The 19,475-nt window shown below is 35.8% G+C and overlaps 1 protein-coding gene across 5 annotated transcripts in view; it reads right to left on the bottom strand.

Annotated features, from left to right (window-relative positions):
- SPATA17 (spermatogenesis associated 17) overlaps window positions 1-19,475 on the bottom strand; it is a 196,714-nt gene that overhangs the window by 66,457 nt on the left and 110,782 nt on the right. The window contains exon 10 of one of the 5 annotated variants that reach the window (XR_006199131.1): window positions 2,711-2,814. The exons of the other annotated variants lie outside the window; for them this stretch is intronic. The gene's annotated coding sequence lies outside the window, so the exon portion shown is untranslated. The remainder of the gene's footprint in view (window positions 1-2,710; window positions 2,815-19,475) is intronic. 5 annotated transcript variants of the gene reach the window in all.

Below are 19,475 nucleotides of genomic sequence, written 5' to 3'. Positions count from 1 at the left end.
GCTCAAAAGATCACAAGTTGTGTTAATGAAATCTTAGTTTATGAGCAGCCCATCCCAATCATTAACAACACTGGTAGGACAGACACTCCCTAATGGGGATGCAGGAGTGAGTGCTGGAATTCATCCCAGGATCTTGGCTTAAAAGGCATATCTAAAATACTTTCAAAAAAAAAAAAAAGGAGCAAGGATTCAGAGCTTTGACATGTTCAAAATAGAATAGTTATTTAGTTGGTGGTGAAGAAAATAAAATAGGAGGAAAAAAAAAAAAACCACTATGGGCTAATTAAAGGAAGGCATTTCCTTTAATTCCAGAGGGAATCCTCTGTAGTCTACAGAAGTTAATTTGACAAGCAAAGACACCTGGGTGTAAAAGTTTGGAGGGAGGTGATGAAAGAACTAAAAGATTAAACATGAATCAAGCAAATTGATTTAATCGAATAAACCAATCAACAAATAGTTTTCATGTTATCTTAAAAGTACACCTGTTCAAAAATGATTCTATTAGACTTTAATATTATCATCATTATTATAACATAGAAAATACTAAATTTAATGTTTTGAGGGCTGAGTTATAACCAGTTCATTTCTGGTCTCATTATCAGATGACTCAGTTCTCATTAACTAATCATAGCTTTTTTTTTTTTTTTAAAGATAAAGTATTTTGAAAAAACACACATAATTGGAAATATGCAAATTATTTTTGTCAATTATATTTGAAATAGGATGAGGTATGTTTTAGATTTGTAGTATGTATAATTAATAGTGAATATTGAATTAACATAATGAATAATGAATGTATATCATTTTGCAATATATGTAAGTGAAATTATGCTGTACCTTTTAAACTTATACAGTGCTATGTCAATTATGACTCCATACTGAATAATTTTAGCCCTTTTAAAACACTAACCAGGTTAACTGACTCAGGTATGATTCATAAAAAAGGTCCATAAAAAGCTGAATATTTTTCCTTTAGATACAGAATAATCTAAATTGTAGAATAAACTTAGCAAGTAAGTCTCTTTTTCATTACGTTCAATACGAGAAATAAAGGATTTTCACTGTATATATTAAGAATCCAAATTTCCAAATAAACTTAACATGTAACTCATTAATACCAACAGAAAGACCTCAAAACATAGTCTACTACTCTATTAAGATGTTTTAGTTGAGTCGAATTTTGGTCGAAGAGATGTTAATAAAATGAGCAACAAACTGGAATAGGAATTAAACAGACTTCGTTTCTGGATGAAGACAGCTTTCACTGAGATTTTAATGTAACCATAGCTCTAAGTGTTTAATACATAAAGTATTTTAAAATAAGAGTGGAATTCATAGTGGAAATTTAAAACTCATAAACTATTTAAGCAGCAATATCAATAGCACAGGTCTCTTCCCTAGGGTGGAGACAGAAATGTAATATTTAAAGGACTCAAATGGCAAGATTATCTGTTCAACTCGACAGTGAGCTTATATTGCAAGCTTCTAAATTTAAGTGGGAAGACATATTTTGCTCTTCTCCTTACATTTTTCTTGGCTTAAGAGGAATCGAATTCTTGGATATATTATTATTATTAACAATCTCAAGGCATGCTGATTCACTACCTTTATTAGAGCTATGTAACAACTTTTGGACATATGTTTTTGCAGAGTTGACTTTTCTGTAGTTAATTGTGAAAAATCTTAAAAAAAAGAAAAAAATAACCTTGTTAAAAGATACTAAATTTAAATGTTCTAGCTAAGTAACATTTCACACAGGCTCTTCTTTTGGGCCATTTATATCAGATGTTTTAAACTAACAAAGGCACCAATATAGCTAAAAAGGATAAGCTCAGATATTTTAAGGACTTGTGTAATTGATATAAAAGAACATAGAAGTATGCATGTTAACCATAGTGAAATTAAAATTAAAAACTTACAAAAAACAGTTTTATTAAACTAAGTAAAAAACTAAATAAAAGCTAAGGGGGAAATAAGGCTATAGGAAACACTTGTACAAATTATTGTTGAGAAGGTCTAAGGAAAAAAATAAGCTGAAAATTTTTAAAAAATTGCTAAGGAAACTCAAATATTCTTTGTTGAGTAACATTGCAGAGTGGCATACTCTAGACTGTGGTTTCTGGAAGAGGGGATTCCGTGGCCAACTATACTATCAGATCTAGGAAGCCAGGAGATCTCTATCTTGTTTATCGCTTTGTCCCCAATGCCTAATATAGTGTGCCTGGCACATATTAGGCATGCGATAATATTTGTTGAATGAATTAGTGAATAAGTTTGCAAAAGGCTATATATTTTATTCTACTTCTTTGCGGTTTACACTAAATAAAAGTATATTTAAGACTGAGATGCCCTATAAATGCCAAAAAAAAAGTTTAACTGTCTTAACTATAACTTTTTCCCAAATTTATCTGATAGAAAATTCACTAACATCTTGCAGATTAGTGTTTTAAGAGACACAGTTTGGAAAATGCTATTGAAAGTAAGAGAAAGAAAAACAGAAGTATAGGTTTGCCTATTACCGGGAGTAATAGGAAAATGTTAATAAAGATCAAAGAGAAATCACAATTGAACTCACTTTCTTTTGTTTGACTTTTCTTTCAGTGAGAATAATTTTGGTGATCAGATCAAGACAAAACAAACAAGACTCAGTTCAAGCTCAAGTCAATATTAAAAAAAAAAAAAAAAAAGAAAAGAAAAACTTAACACCTACCATTTTTCAAGCATTGTGCTCAGTGTACTGTGTAAGTCATGGGCTGTATTCTTGAGGAGCTTATCACCTAGAACAAGGGTCTCCAATATTTATATCCAGAAGGGCTAGGCGGGTAACACCAGTGAGTCAGACAAAAAAAATAAGAAGGTAAGCTTCAATTATTGCCATGTGAGACTGTGGGCCCACTGTTTCTAGATCATCTAGGTTTTATTTATTTATTTATTTATTTATTTATTTATTTATTTATCATTTTTTTTTTTTTACATTTATTTATTTTTTTGAGAGATAGAGACAGCATGAGCAGGGGAGGGGCAGAGAGAGAGGGAGACACGGAATCCGAAGCAGGCTCCAGGCTCTGCGCTGTCAGCACAGAGCCTGATGCGGGGCTCAAACCCACGACCCGTGAGATCATGACCTGAGTCGAAGTCGGACGCTTAACCAACTGAGCCACCCAGGCGCCCCAAGATCATCTAGGTTTTAATAAAAACTGGAAAATCTGGATTTAAAAAAAAATAATTACCATTTTTAATTACTTTTCCATTAATATAATTTTTAGAAAATTGTAGCATCCAAATATAACATACCTGGAGACTATGCAGCTCAGAAGCCATTAAATTTTGCAACCTCTGGTTTAAATTTTACATGTGTGCATCTAAGCATTTTCAATGATTTCAAGGTCTCTAACCAAATTATATCTCAAGTCACTGAGCCAACCTTTGGATTAAATCACCAAATCATTATCAGTTATTCTTAAGAAATTGTGACTGTACCAAAGATGTTACAAAATGAATTTAAAAGCAGAAGAATACAGATTCTACAATCCATAGGTGGCTTAATTTGGTGTTAATTTTCAGCACAATTCTAAAGTGTAATATTAAAATAAAATCCTAGAAAAGTGGTGACATATATATATGGCATAGACACATATGACACTGGCACCATTTTATCTTAATAATTTAATATGTGTTTGTGTTGCCATATTTTAAATTAAAAATAAATATATTTTTAATAGAAATTTAAATATTTGAATATTTTAATGTGTATATATATATTATTACACACACACACACACACACACATATATATAAATTTAGAAACAGGTGTATATACATATAGACATATATCACCATAGGTAAGAGTAAAATTTTAGACGTGATATGTCTGATCTTTGGCCAAGAATTTGTCTGATATGTCTGAGCTTTGGCCAAGCTCTTTTATGATATCCTGAAGAATATGGGAGAAATAAGAATCAGCTGATAGTTAAAGAAGAAAGTAAAGCTACCAATGAATGACTTCCCAATGGCCAAATCCAAAACATACTTTTAGTTCTCACTTGACTTGACTTCTATGTCAGGCTGTTCATCCAGTCCTTGTAGTGAATTTTCTTTACATCTGTACAATATCTCTTTCTCCTCTTTGCTTTCCTAATTTCTTGACAGACTTACCATTTTCTGCCAATACCTTGAATTAATGACTCTTATCTTAGCCCTAACTGTGCACTGAATCACCCGGGCATAATCACAAACACATCTGCCTACTGAGTCAAAATATCTGTGACTGGGGAAGGCACATGTATATAATTTTAAACCTCAAGGTGATGTAGATGAGCATCCTGACCGTAGTCCTAACATGAAAGCAACCCCCAGAAATTTGTACATTTCTCTCTCGATAGCTTCCCTCTAGCAGATTCTTCCACCACCAAGGTTTTAATTAATTCCTCTACAGTGATGATTTCTAAATCCTTATCTCTATATACAATGTTTTTCTTTAACTCAAGACCAGTATTTCCAAATGCTCACTAGGAATATCTATCTACCTAGATGCACAATAGGAATCTTAAAGAGCTGCCCCCAAATTAAGCTTATATCCAAAACCTCCATCCAATCAAACCTATAATTCTTATATAGACATGCTTCATTTTATTACACTTTGCTTTAGTGATCTATTCAGATATCGTGCTCTTTGCATACTGAAGCTTTGTGGCACCCTGTTTAGAGCAAGTCTATCAGCGCCATTTTTCTAACAGCATTTACTCATTTTGTGTCTCTGTAACACTTGGGCAATTACCACAATACATCACACTTTTTAACTATTATATTCATTATGATTACCTGTGATCAGTGATCTAGGATATTACTATTATAATTATTTGGGGCACCATGAACTACACCCATATAAGACAGGGAACTTAGTGGATAAATATTCTGTGTGTTCTGACTGCCCCACCAAATTGGCATTCCCCCATCTCACCCTTTCCTCAGAACTCCCCTTCCCTAAGACACAAAAACACTGCAGTTAGGCCAGTTAACAACCCTATGGTGACCTCTAAGGTGTTGAAGTAAAAAGAACAGTCATATGTCTCTCACTTTAAATCAAAAGCTAGAAATGATAAAGTTTAATGAGGAAGGCATGTCAAAGACCAAGATAGGTCAAAAGGTAGGCCTCTTGCTTCAGACAAGACAGTTACCTAAGTCGTGAAAGCAAAGGAAAAGTCCTTGGAGGAAATTAAAAGTGCTACTCCAATGAATACACAAACGAGAAAGAAATGAAACAGCTTTATTGCTGACACGGAGAGCTTGAGTGGTCTGGATAGAAGATCGAGCCAGGCGCAGCATTCTCTTAGGCCAAAGCCCAATCCAGAGCAAGGCCCTGACTCTATTCAATCCTATGAGGGCAGAGAGAGGTAAGGAAGCTGAGGAAAAAAAAAGTCTGAATCTAGCAGAGGTTGGCTCGTGAGGTTATGGAAAGAAGCCAATGACATAGATGTGTAAGGTGAAGCAGCTAAGTTCTGATATAGAAGCTGCAGCAAGTTATCCAAAGATCTAGCTAAGATAATTAATTAAGGTGGCCATACTAAACAACAGATTTTCAATGTAAACGAAATAGCCTTCGATTGGAAAAAGATGGCATCTCTAAGAATTTCGTAGCTGGAGAAGAGCCAATGCTTGGCTTCAAAACTTCAGAGGACAGGCTTACTTTATTGGTAGGGTCTAATATAGCTGGGGACTTTAAGTTGAAACCAATGTTTATTTACCATTCCAAAAATCGTAGGGCCCGTAAGAATTATGCTACGTCTACTCTACCTGTGTTCTGTAAATGAAACAACAAAGCCTGCATAGCACATCTGTTCACAACATTTAAGCCCACTGAATATTTAAGCCCAATGTTAAGAACTACTGCTCAAAAAAAAAAAAAAAAGATTCCTTTCAAAATATGAACACTCACTGACAATGTACCTGGTCAGCCAAGAGTTCTGATGGAGATGTACAAGATGGAGGTTGTTTTCACGCTTGCTAGCACAGCATCGTTCTGTAGCCCATGGATTGAGGAGTAATTTTGACCCTCAAATCTTACGATTTAAGAAATACATTTCATAAGCCATAGTTGCAATAGATAGTGATTCCTTTGGTGGATGTGGGAAAAGTAAACTGAAAATCTTCTGGAAAGGATTCACATTCTAGATGCCATTAGGAACATGCATGATTCAAGCGAAGAGGTCAAAATATCAACATTAGTAGGAGTTTAGGAGAAGTCAGTTCCAATCTTCACGGATGAGTCTGCAGGATTCAAGATTTCAACAAAGGAAGTATGTGCAGATGTGGCAGAAATGGCAAGACAACTAGAAATACAAGAGGACCCTGAAGATTTGATTGAATCACACTTGGACGGAGGAGGGGCTGCTTCTTCCGGGTGAGCAAAGAAAGTGGTTTCTTGAGGTGGGATCTACTCCTGGGGAAGAGGCTGTGAAGATTGTGGAAATGGCAACAAAGGAGTGAGAATATCACATATTTAGTGGATAAAGCAGAGGTTTGAGAGGATTAACTCCAATTCCACAAGAAGTTACACTGTAGGTAAAATGCTATCAAAGAGCAATGCACGCTCCAGAGAAATCATTAGTGAAAGGCAGAGGTAATCGATATGGCAAATTTCACTTTTGTATTAAGAAAACTGCCACAGTCATCCCAACCTTCAGCAACCGCCCTGATCAGTCAGCAGCCATCAACCCTGAGGCAGGACCCTCTATCAGCAAAAAGATTACACCTTGCTGAAAGTTCAGATGATGGTTAGTCTGTTTTAGTAATAATTAATTAATTAATTAATTAACCCATTTATTTTTTGGAAAAGAATGTTTTATCAATTATCCTTATATGTTTCCATTTCTAGAGTCGGTAGAATTTTGTTTTGTTTTGTTTCGTTTCAAATTTTTGTTTAAATTCTAGTTAACATTTAGTATAATATTGGTTTCAGGAGTAGAGTTTAGTGATTCATCACTTACATATAGCAATAAAGTATTTTTAAATTAAAGTATGCACATTTTCAGACATAATGCTGTTGCATACACTTAATAGCATACTTATAGTGTAAACATAACTTTCATATGCAATGGGAAGCCAAAAAATCAATTTGACTTGCATTATTGTGATATTCACTTTGTTCCTTGGTCTGGAACCAAACCTGCAATATTTCTGAGGTATGCCTGTATTTTTTTCTTAGTCATGTAAGGACATCACCGACTAGCCAGTCCATTCAGCCAGAAGTCATCATGTCAAGGCACTAAAGGACTCCTTGCTTGGCACTCCTCAATCTGAAGAAATCTTTGCTTATGGCCTTACTCCCATAAAACACTGTAGTTGATATAATGTAACATACCTTCCCCAAGATCACGACTGTGGTTTATTTATATGTTAACTTAACATATCTATTACTCTAACACATATTTATTATTTATTGTGTTCAATGTTATGACTTATGTGGGCTAGTTTGTTTATATATATTGAGCAAAACAGATTCTCTTTCAGCAATTTGAACTAAAAAAAAGGAATTAACTGTAGGTTCTAGAGCTGGAAGGTTATATTGAATCAGGCCTGGAATGGCCATGATAAATAAATGCAAGCTGAAGATTTATGGGAAAGAAACTCCTAGCAGATAAAGGTAGTCAGCAGACAGCAGATGAGAGGCAGAAATGCAGAGAAAAGCAGAGATGCCCCCAGAGTGAGCAATCATGCCCTTGCAGCCTCAAGGTCACCTTAGTCCAGTTTTTCTTTGGTTCCTCATATTTCTACAAGATTCCCTGCTGGATCTTTTCAAACATAACTTTTAACTTAACTTTTTCAGTTACCTTGAGTGGATTTCTGTCCTTTGCAGCTAAGAAAGCTCTAAGACAGTGACTCTAAACATATCTGTGCCCCTGACCATGCCATCTACACCCTATCAGGCTGGCCCCTAAAATTGGTTTAGGGTTTGTAGGATTCTACCTACAGCTATCTGTCAACCTCTCTCTGCCCCTCCACTGCCAATGTCCTCTTCATCTCGGAATTGGACTGTGGTAACAGTCCTCTAACTGGTCTTTGTCACCAGTGACTCTCATTTCTTAACCATGGACAGAGCTAGGAGGGTGACGTTTTTAATCTATCTGACCCCTTCACTCCAGTGACTAAAACTGTGATGGTTTCATACTGTCTTTTATATGGTGAAGTCCAAATAGTTTACATTGGTTCACATGGCCCTTCACACTTGGGCTCCAACTACACTTTCCATCTCATCTCTGCCACATTGCACGAGGTACCCAAGCCACGAGCTGAGCTCCACAAGACACCTCAGAAGGCACACTGAAACCCCATGAACTATGCACTGTTTAGCACAGAGATGGCTTTATCCAGGCCACCTCCTTTTGTCACCCTCCTTGTTCTGTCTGGCAAAATTCTGTTCAGGCTTCAAGTTCCTTCTGACCCCAACACACATTTTTTTCTTAATTAATTAATTTATTTTTGAGGGAAAGAGAGAAAGAGAGAAAAAGAGAGAGAAAGAGAGAAGGGCAGAGAGAGAGGAGAAAGAGAATCCCAAACAGACTCCATACGGCCAGCGTGGAGCCAGATGTGGGGCTCGAACCCACAAACTGTGAGATCATGACCTGAGCTGAAACCAAGAGTGGGGGGCTCAACCGACTGAGCCACTCAGGTGCTCCCAACACACTTTTGAACCCTAAAGCGAAACAGGAAAATTTTGGATGTATACATGCCACACCAATATAAGAATGCTGACTATGGCACAAAATGATTATTCTTCTCTCAAAAAAGAAATTCCATATACCTCATAAAGTACCTAAAGTCAATTGGCAAACCTTTATCTAGCATATGTCAGGCACTGTCTTAGGAAGAGTACATAGAGTATGACAATACCTAACGAAAAAGACCGCAAGTGTCTTTTTATGACTTGCTCAATTACATACACCAAGGCGTATGTAATATTCTCAGGATATCAGTAAAAGTATTCCAAATTATCTCATTATGTTGATGTTGTAAATCTTAAACTTCTTTGATGTTAAATGTCTGTTAAGAACACAATCCAAGTGTTCTGTGGTTATTTATTAAAAAAATCATTTTTTTCCCCATGGAAAGTAATTTATTTAAAAAATCATTTTTTTCCATGGAAAGTAACTTACTTAAAAAATCATTTTTTTTTTCCATGGAAAGAGTGAACAAAACAAAAGCACAGTTCTCACTGTACAGTCAAAGTAATAAAGGGCCCTTTTGTAGACAAATTCTAGAACTTCTTAATTATACATAGGCTTATTATCTATATCTCCAGTATTAAAAAGTACCAGAACTTCATTAGAAAAATTAAGCTGGAAAAATGAAGGCAGCACTTTGTAAATTTCCACTGGAAATGAGCTGGGAGAGGCAGAGGAATACTGGATCAAAAGAGGGTAATCATGCTTAACTGTGCCCTAGAGCACCCGCATGTTTAATACGATTTGCACAGTAACTACCTCTCCTATTACTGCTTGTTTGGAGTATTCTGTGTTAATGGGGTTAGCTAATTTAGTATTTTAACTTAAAAAGGCTCTGCTGATTAATAAATGTTGCACACTGTGCTAGTAATTAAAATAAATGGAAGAGTTACAAATAAAAGTTGAATTGTTAAGAAAACATTGTCTGAAAATATATGATAATCCCTATTTATCATAATACAATAACAGTTCAGAAAATATGGAAATTGTAAAGGCCTAAAGTGTTTGAAAATCCCAAGGGTCAAAAAACTTTTGAGATGTGTTAAATTTTCTTATCACTATTCTTTAGTGATAAACATAACCAGATCTCATCTAGATGTACATTTTTGTAAATGTCCTTTAAAAAAAAAAACTGTTCAGATCTAGTTTCTTAACCTTTCCTATAACATTTTTCCAGTGGTAACGGTCTACGAAATGATACTGATACTTAATTAGAAAAGCATATTTAAAAGGTTTAATAATGAGTAAATCTATTCACCAAGGCTTCTGTCTAAGCCAGGGTGCACATTTGAGAAAATGACAGCAGACACACAAGATTCATAGTTGCTGAACACTTGTTACCAGTGCCAGCAAATGGCCGAGCTCAAGAAATGGAGCTGCTATGCTTTGCTACTAAATGTATGTAGGATGCCTCTCATTTCACCTAATCTGATAACAAAGGGTGACAGAACGTGCCATCCCAGAACATGCCACTTTGCCAAAGGATTATTTTGAGCTAAAGGCACTTGAAAAGATAGGCACAAGAAAAGTGATCTGAACTCTCCATTTTTTTTGAACTCTCCTTTTATTCCCTAAAATCGGGAACTAACACACCCCTATGACAGCTGGCTTTCCTACACCAGGAGGAAAGAGACGTTCTTATCACCAGAGATGAGGAGTTGAGGCCAATGGAATTTTGTACAAATTTTGTTATTTAACTTTTCTCTTCCTTTGCTCTCCCCACACGTTTTATTTTTCCACAATTGCTTCTCATTGTTCAACCTCATATATAAGCACTTAGGGTTTGCCACTTTTTTGGGGTATTCATTTCCTTATGTGGCTCCTGTGTCATGTAATCCTTACATTAAACGAGTGTGTGTGCTTTTCTCCTGTTAATGTGTTGTAGGTCAATTTAATTTTTAGGCCCGGCTGAGGACCCTAAGGGGTTAGAGTGAAAGTTTTTCCTCCCCTACAATAACTATCAGAAAATTAACACCTTTTATTTTTCAAAAAGATGTAGACAGCTATTAAGCTGTCTGTATTTAGGTTCTTATGAAAGCCTATACAGCTTTAAAATAAAATATAATTTATACTGTGATTCAATTATTAACTTCTCCTCATAGGGAGGCTCAAGCCACAATCATATTTTTTTCAATCTTTTAAATGACCATGCCTTAAACCTGCAGAAGAATCTCCAGTCCTTAGAAATCCAAGGATTTCCCTCAAGTTTAGCTCAGGTTTATAAACACCAAAGGCTGATCTAACAAGATAGCTCTTAGCTTTATTTATTTTTTTAATTTAATTTAAGAGAGACAGAGAGAGAGAGAGAGAGAGAGAGAGAGAGAGAATGCGAGTGGGGGAGAAGGGCAGAGGAAGGCAGAGAGACAATCTTAAAGCCGACTCCACGCTCAGTGCGGAGCCAGATGATCATGACCTGAGCCACCATCAAAATCCTGATGCTGCAATGACTGAGGCACCCGGACGCCCCCAAGGTAGCGCTTTCATCTGAAGAACAAGGTACATTAGTTTTCTATTGCTTCTATAAGTCACCACAAACTTACTGGCTTAAAGAGTACAAAATGTCGGCAGCCTGAAACGGGTCTCACTGGGCTAAGATCAAGGTGCCGGCAGAGCTGCATTCCTTCTGGAGATTCTAGGGGGAAAGTCACTTCTCTCCCTTTCCCGGCTTCTGGAGGCTGCCAGTATTCCTTGGTTGTGGCCGCGTCCATGAGATGCAAAGGCAGCAAAGATAAGTTGTCCTTCTCATATCACACAACTCTGACCTATGTAGTAAAATCTTTCTGCCTCCCTCTTCCACTTTTAAGGACCCTTGTGATTATATTGGGCCCCCTCAGATAATTTGGGATAACCCCCCATCCTTAAAACCTTAATCATGTCGGTAAAGTCCTCTACATCATAGAAGGTAACATATTCACAGCTTCCTGAGATTAGGTTGGGACTCCCACAGACTCTGTCGGGAGCCATCATTTTGCCTCCCAGAACACAGACTGGCACTGACTTCTATTAATGTCTTAAATCCACTCCCATTGGATCCAGTTACAGTCTGCATAATTATACTCTCTGTATTAAACCAGAATGCTTAGAATTAACAGAAGGTATTAACATATAGGACCTTAGCACCTCTCATAAGACTTTAAGTGAAGCCCCTGTCAGCCTGTACCACCTGACATGATCGCCCATTCCATCCCATCTCCGCCATGTTGGTGCGTACGTTAAGCATTTACTTGGATAGCTCTTTGATGGCAGGGACTTCTACTTCTTCCACCTCTTAATAACAATGACTCCTTTCTCCACTTCATCGGGGCAGCTGGCATGGTCCTATTTTACATCTAAAAATGTTCTTTGAAATGCTCTCTGAAAAAATCTAAAACAAATATGTGTTGCTGTCTCCATTTTTCAAAAAGTAAAAATAACAATTCTTTTAAATGTTTTTAAGTGAATATCAGATTGAGTAAATCATGGGAGTTAGAAAATTCCTTAACGGAAGCGGAAGAGAACATGGGATATACAGAGGAATGGAAGCTGCTCAGAAGCCCTGAGGCACAGAGTTCCTCATGAAGTGTGGCAGATTGGCTAGAGAAGCAAGCTTAGATCCCATCCTGAAGGGCCTTGTGTCTTGTGATGAAGAATTAAGATTTATCATGGAGTTGATAAAAAGCCATTAAAAAGTATTTTGGCTGAATGACAGCTTGCTTAAATGTCTCTAGTATTGTGGTAAATGGGAATATGAACAAGGAAGATAATTTTCCTCAAGAAAAAGTGAGAAACTGGAATGAGTTTCTTTGGGGAAAAGAAGAAACAGATAAAGTTCTCAAATGTTTACAAAACCCCCTTTGTAGTCTGTACTCAGTGCGTACAATACGATTGTCCCACTTTCTATGCTTATTTTAAACAACAAAAAAGAATGTGACATTATTTGGAAAACAGGACTGTTGCAGATATAATAAGATGAGATCCTAATGGAATAAGATAGGCCCCTAAGATAGATAGGACCCTCTGCATTACAAAATTATGCATCTCTGTGGTAAGGAATACTTCTTTCCTAATTTCTATCACAGAATTATTATCTATAAATATATAAAACCTAAATTTCTAACATTTCTTTTGCCTCACAATACACAATATACAATTATGTTATGCAGTATATAAAAACCAAAATGGTTTCAGAAGAAGCTACAAAATATCACTACTTTAATTCTCAAAAAAAAAAAAAAAAAAAAAAAAAGGAATTACCCATTGGGTAGTTGCTACGACCAGTTGCTTAGCCCCATGGCTAAAAACATGATAGCTTTAAATCTCTAAGTAATTTCTTTAGCATTCCCAATTGGGTGTGTTTCTGATTGGTTGATAATCCTGGAAGCACCTTTCAATCTGAAAGCTTCAGGATAAGGGGTTACCAGCATGATATATAGCACAGATGTTGAAGGTATTGACAAGTATCCGTGGAGAGTGTAAGTAGACCACCTTTCTTTGGGGATGATGTTGACATCTGTTCTTCCAGGCTTATCAAGGGAAATTCTATGAAAGGATACTTCGGTATCTTTTGATAGACGGTGATTTGCATATAAATACCAAGGTGGCCAATTATTTGAACAGCTAATCTTGTTATTTCATAAACCTATGCATCATTGAAAACAAAAATAATTCTGCGTAATAGAACTCTTCCGATACACACCACTAAATCGCAGATTTTCCTTGACTAAGTCTGAGTAGCATTAATCTTCTATAATTTCTTTGGTAAAACAAATATACCTTCTCCAAACCAAATGGAAATAGTTTTTTTATTGTTTTCTTATTCATCATATGTTGGGTGTCTGTCAATTCTTGAAAGAAGCTGTGGAATACTCTATAGCTAATTATTTCACATCAAGTAATTGCTATAAAATATATATATATTTTATATATATATATATATATATATATATATATATATAATATATATATATATAAATAACTTGAGATGCCTGCCAATTTTATCTTTCATCTGAATTTGTGGGAAATTATCATTTTTAAAGAGATTCTTCAGACATGTATGATTAAAATAAAGCATGTTATATATCCCACCTGACAGATAAAATGATCCAAAATCCACTGTGTGGGATGAGAGGTAATTCTAGTTTCTGTACTTAACAAAGCATGCTTTGTAATGTATTTTGGAACTATTATTAGATAAATTATTATTATGTAACATTTATAATATGATTAGCTTATACTATATATAATGTAAAAACAATAGTTCATATATTGTTGACTATTATACAATGATTTGTAGTAATATTTTATATTATAATTATTATATAATTATAGTTTATGTTAGAATATAATAATCTTATTATTAGAATATCTATATTACTAAAGAATTATTATAAGATACAATACAAAGATAATTACAGGATATATTATAGGATAATAATAATAATTTTTAAAAAACCATTCTAGATTTTAAATAGTCTGTTTACAAATTATATACAACTATTTTGATGACAAAAATGCCTTAAGAGAGAGGAAGTGCTTTGGAGAAAGATGTATGAATTGAGACCCAAATCAGTGAGACTAGTAAAATAATTTTAAATTGCATATGCTATTATGCATATGTATATCTTATCTTCCTTCCTTATCTTCTTCAGTTATCTTCCTCAGTAGTAAAGACTCTAACCTCCTTCACTGCATCTGATTTAGTTATTTATTTATTTATTATTATTTTTTAATATAATTGTCAAGTTAGCTAACATGCAGTGTATACAGTGTGCTCTTGGCTTTGGAAGTAGATTCCCATGATTCATCACTTACATACAACACCACTGCTCATCCCAACAAGTGCCCTCCTCAATGCCCATCACCGACTTTCCCCTCTCCCTCGCCCCTCCCCCCCATCAACCCTCAGTTTGTTCTCTGTATTTTAAGAGTCTCTTATGGTTTGCCTCCCTCCCTGAAACTATTTTTTTTTCTTCTTCCCTTCCCCCATATTAAGTTTCTCAAACTCCACATATGAGTGAAAACATGTATCTGTCTTTCTCTGCCTGACTTATTTCTTTGCCTGACTTAGCATAATACCCTCCAGTTCCATCTACATTGTTGCAAATGGCAAGATTACATTCTTTCTCATTGCCAAATAGTATTCCATTGTATATATAAGCCACATCTTCTTTATCCATTCATCAGTTGATGGAAATTTGGGCACTTTCTATAATTTGGCTATTGTTGATAGCACTGCTATAATCATTGGGGTACATGTGCCTCTATGAATCAGCAGTCCTGTATTCTTAGGATAAATCCTTAGTAGTGCTATTGTTCAGTCATAGGGTAATTCTATTTTTAATTTTTTGAGGAATCTCCACACTGTTTTCCAGAGTGATTGCACCAGTTTGCATTCTCACCAACAGTGTAAGATGTTTCTCCACATCCTCACCAACATCTGTTGTTTCCTGACTTGTTAATTTTGGCTACTATGACTGGTGTGAGGTGGTATCTCAATGTGGTTTTGATTTGTGTTTCCCTGATGATGAGTGATGTTGAGCATCTTTTTTCATGTGTCTGTTGGCCATCTGGATGTCTTCTTTGGAAAAGTGTCTTTTCATGTCTTCTGGCCATTTCTTCCCTGGATTATTTGTTTTTCGAGTGTTGAGTTTGGTAAATTCTTCATAGATTTTGGATACTAACTAACACATTATTACGATATGTCATTTGCAAACATCTTTTCTCATTCCATCGGTTGCCTTTTAGTTTTGTTGATTGTTTCATCTATGCAGAAGCTTTTTATCTTGATGAGATCCTAATAGCTCAGTTTTGTTTTTTATTTCCCTTGCCCTCAGAGATGTGTTGAGTAAGAAGTTGATGCAGCTGAGGTCAAAGAGGTTGTTGCCTGCTTTCTCCTCTAGGGTTTTGATGGTTTCCTGTCTCACATTTAAGTCTTTCATCCATTCTGAGTTTATTTTTGTGTATGGTGTAAGAAAGTGGTCCACTTTAATTCTTCTGCATGTTACTGTCCAGGTCACCCAGCACCATTTGCTAAAGAGCCTGTCTTTTTTCCATCGGATACTCTTTTCTGCTTTGTCAAAAATTAGTTGGCCATACATTTGTGGGTCCAATTTTGGGTTCTCTATTCTATTCCACTGGTCTATGTGTCTGTTTTTGTGCCAATGCCACACTATCTTGATGATTATAGCTTTGTAGTAGAGGCTAAAGCCCAGGATTGTGATGGTCCCCGACTTTGGTTTACTTTTTCAACATTACTTTGGCTATTCAGGGTCTTTTATGGTTCCATACAAATTTTAGGATTGTTTGTTCTAGCTCTGAGAAGAATGCTGGTGCAATTTTGATTGGGATTGCATTGAATGTATAGATTGCTTTGATATTGTAAGAATATTTGTTCTTCCAATCCATGAGCATAGAATGTTTTTCCATGTCTTTGTGACTTCTTCAATTTCTTTCATAAATTTTCTATAGTTTTCAGCACACAGATCTTTTACATGTTTGCTTAGGTTTATTCCTAGGTATTTTATGGTTCTTGGTGCAATTGCAAATGGGAATGATTTCTTGATTTCTCTTTCTGTTGCTTCATTGTTGGTGTATAGAAATACAAACGATTTCTGTACATTGATTTTGTATCGTGCAACTTTGCTGAATTCATGTATCAGTTCTAGCAGCTTTTTGGTGGAGTCTTTGGGTTTTCCATGTAGAGTATCATGTCATCTGTGAAAAGAGACATTTTGACTTATTTGCCAATTTGGATGCCTTTTATTTCATTTTGTTGTCTGATGGCTGAGGCTAGGATTTCCTACAATGTTAACACGACGTTAAACAACAGTGGTGAAGGCGGACATCCCTGTCATGTTCCTGATCTTGGGGAAAGCTCTCAGTTTTTCCTCATTGAGGAGGATATTAGCTGTAGGCTTTTCATATGTGGCTTTTGTGATGTTAAGGTATTTTCCTCCTATCCTGACTTTCTTGAGGGTTTTTATTATGAAAGGATGTTATATTTTGTCAAATGTTTTTTTTTTTTTCTGCATCTATTGACAGGATTATATGGTTTTTATCCTTTCTTCTATTAATGTGATGTATCACATTGCTTGATTTGTGAATACTGAACCAGCCCTACAGCCCAGGAATGAATCCTACTTGATCACGGTGAATAATTCTTTTAGTATACTATTGAATTCAATTTGCTAGTAACTTGTTGAGAATTTTTGCATCCATAATCATCATGGATATTGGCCTGTAATTCTCCTTTTTAGTGGGGTCTTTTTCTGGTTTGGGAATCAAGGTAATGCTGGCTTCATAGAATGCATCCAGAAGCTTTCCTTCCATTTCTAATTTTTGGAACAGCTTGAGAAGAATAGGTATTAACTCTGCTTTGAATGTCTGGTAGAATTCCCCTGGGAAGCCATCTGGCCCAGGACTCTTATTTGTTTAGAGATTTTTGATAACTGATTCAATTTCTTCACTGGTTATGGGTCTGTTCAAATTTTCTATTTCTTCCCGTTTGAGTTTTGGTAGTATGTGGGTGTCTAGGGAATTGTCCAATTCTTCCAGGTTGTCCAGTTTGTTGACATATAATTGTTCATAGTATTCTCTAATAATTGTTTGTATTTCTGTGGTGTTGGTTGTGATCTCTCCTCTTTCATTCGTGATTTTATTTATTTAGGTTCTCTCTCTTTTCTTTTTGAGAAGTCTGGATGGGGGTTATCAATTTTGTTTATGCTTTCAAAAAACCAGGTCTTAGATTCATTGATCTGTTCTGTTTTTTTTTTTTTTTTTTAATTCTATATTGTTTATTTCTGCTCTACTTTATTGTTTCTCTTCTTCTGCTGGCTTTGGGGTTTCTTTGCTGCTCTGCTTCCAGTTTCTTCAGGTGTGAGGTTAGGTTTTGTATTTTGGATTTTTCTTGTTTCTTGAGATAGGCCTGGATTGCAATGTATTTTCAATATTTTCACTTTCATTTGCTTCCATATATTTTTTAAATTTCTTCTTTAATTGCCTGGTTGATCCACTCATTGTTTAGTAGGATGTTCTTTAACCCCCATGCTTCTGGAGGCTTTCCAAATTTTTTGTTGTAGTTGATTTCAAGTTTCAAAGCATTGTGATCTGAAAATATGCATGGTATCTATCATCTCAGTTCTTTTATATTTATTGAGGGCTGTTTTGTAACCCAGTATGTGATCTATCTTGGAGAATGTTCCATGTGCACTTGAGAAGAATGTGTATTCTGCTGATTTTGGATGAAAAGTTCTGAATATATCTCTCAAGTCCATCTGGTCCAGTGTATCATTCAAGGCCATTATTTCTTTATTCATTTTCTACCTAGATGATCTGTTCATTGTTGTAAGTGGAGTATTAAAGCCCCTTGTAATTTCTGTATTCTTATCAGTAAGATTGTTTATGTTTGTGATTAATTGATTTATACAGTTGGGTGCTCTCAAGTTGGGGGCATAAACATTTATAATTGTTAGCTCTTCTTGATGGATAGACCCTATAACTATGATAATAATGCCCTTCTGTATCTCTTGTTATAGTCTTTAGTTTAAAATCTAGTTTGTCTGATATAGGTATGGCTACTCCAGCTTTCTTTTGACTTCTGGTAGCATGATAGATGGATCTTTATCCCCTCACTTTCAAAATGAAAGTGTCCTCAGGACTAAAATGGGTCTCTTGTAGACAGCATATAGATGGATCTTGGTTTTTTATCCATTCTGATACCCTATGTCTTTGGATTAGGACATTTAGTCCATTTACATTCAGAGTTATTATTGAAAGATATGGGTTTAGTGTCATTGAGTTATCTGTAGGTTTCATGCTTGTGGAGTGTCTCTGGTCCTTTGTAGTCTTTGTAGCATTCCACTCACAGACACCACCGCCCCCCCCCCCCCCCCCCCCCCGCCTTAGGATCTCTTGCAGGGCTGGTTTAGTGGCCATGAACTCCTTCAGTTTTTGTTTGCCTGGGAAAGTCTTTACCTCTCCTTCTATACTGAACGACAGCCTTGATGGATAAAGGATTCATGGCTGCATATTTTTCCTATTCAGCACATTGAATATTTCCTGCCAATCCCTTCTGCCCTGCCAAGTTTCAGTGGACAGGTCTGCCTCTACCCTTACGTGTCTACCCTTGTAGGTTAAGGCCCATTTGTCCCTAGCTGCTTTCAGAATTCTCTCCTTATCTTTGTATTTTGCCAGTTTCACCATGATATGACATGGTGAAGACCTATTCTTGTTGAACCTGAAGGGAGTTCTGTGCCTCCTGGATTTGGATGTCTGCTTCCTTCCCCAGATCAGGAAAGTTCTCAGGTATATTTTGTTCAAATACACCTTCTCCCTCTTTCTCTCTCTTCTTCTTCTTCTCTGGAAGTCCTATGATATGGATATTATTACATTTCACTGAATCACTTAGTTCTCTAATTCTCCCCTTGTGGTCTAGTATTTTCTTACCTCTCTTTTTCTCAGCTTCATCATTTTCCATAATTTAATCTTCTGTTTCACTTGTTCTCCCCTCTGCTTCCTCCATCTTGCTGTCACTGCATCTAGTTTATTTTTCACCTCATTTATAGTATTTCTTAATTCATCATGACTATTTCTCGGTTCCTTGATCGCTGCAGCAATAGAATCTCTGCTGTCTTCTATGCTTTTTTCAAGCCCAGCTACTAATCTTATGACTGTTATTCTAAATTCTTGATCAGATATATCTGTTTTGAGTAATTTTCTAGCTTTCATTTCTTCCTGGAATTTGAGAAGTCTTCCATTTTGTCATTTTGGCTAGTTTTC

This window comes from Panthera leo, chromosome F3, assembly GCF_018350215.1.
Source record: "Panthera leo isolate Ple1 chromosome F3, P.leo_Ple1_pat1.1, whole genome shotgun sequence".
NCBI classification, from domain to species: Eukaryota; Metazoa; Chordata; class Mammalia; order Carnivora; family Felidae; genus Panthera; species Panthera leo.
Note: the sequence above shows the minus strand (reverse complement) of the source record. Positions and strands in the feature narration are given on the sequence as shown.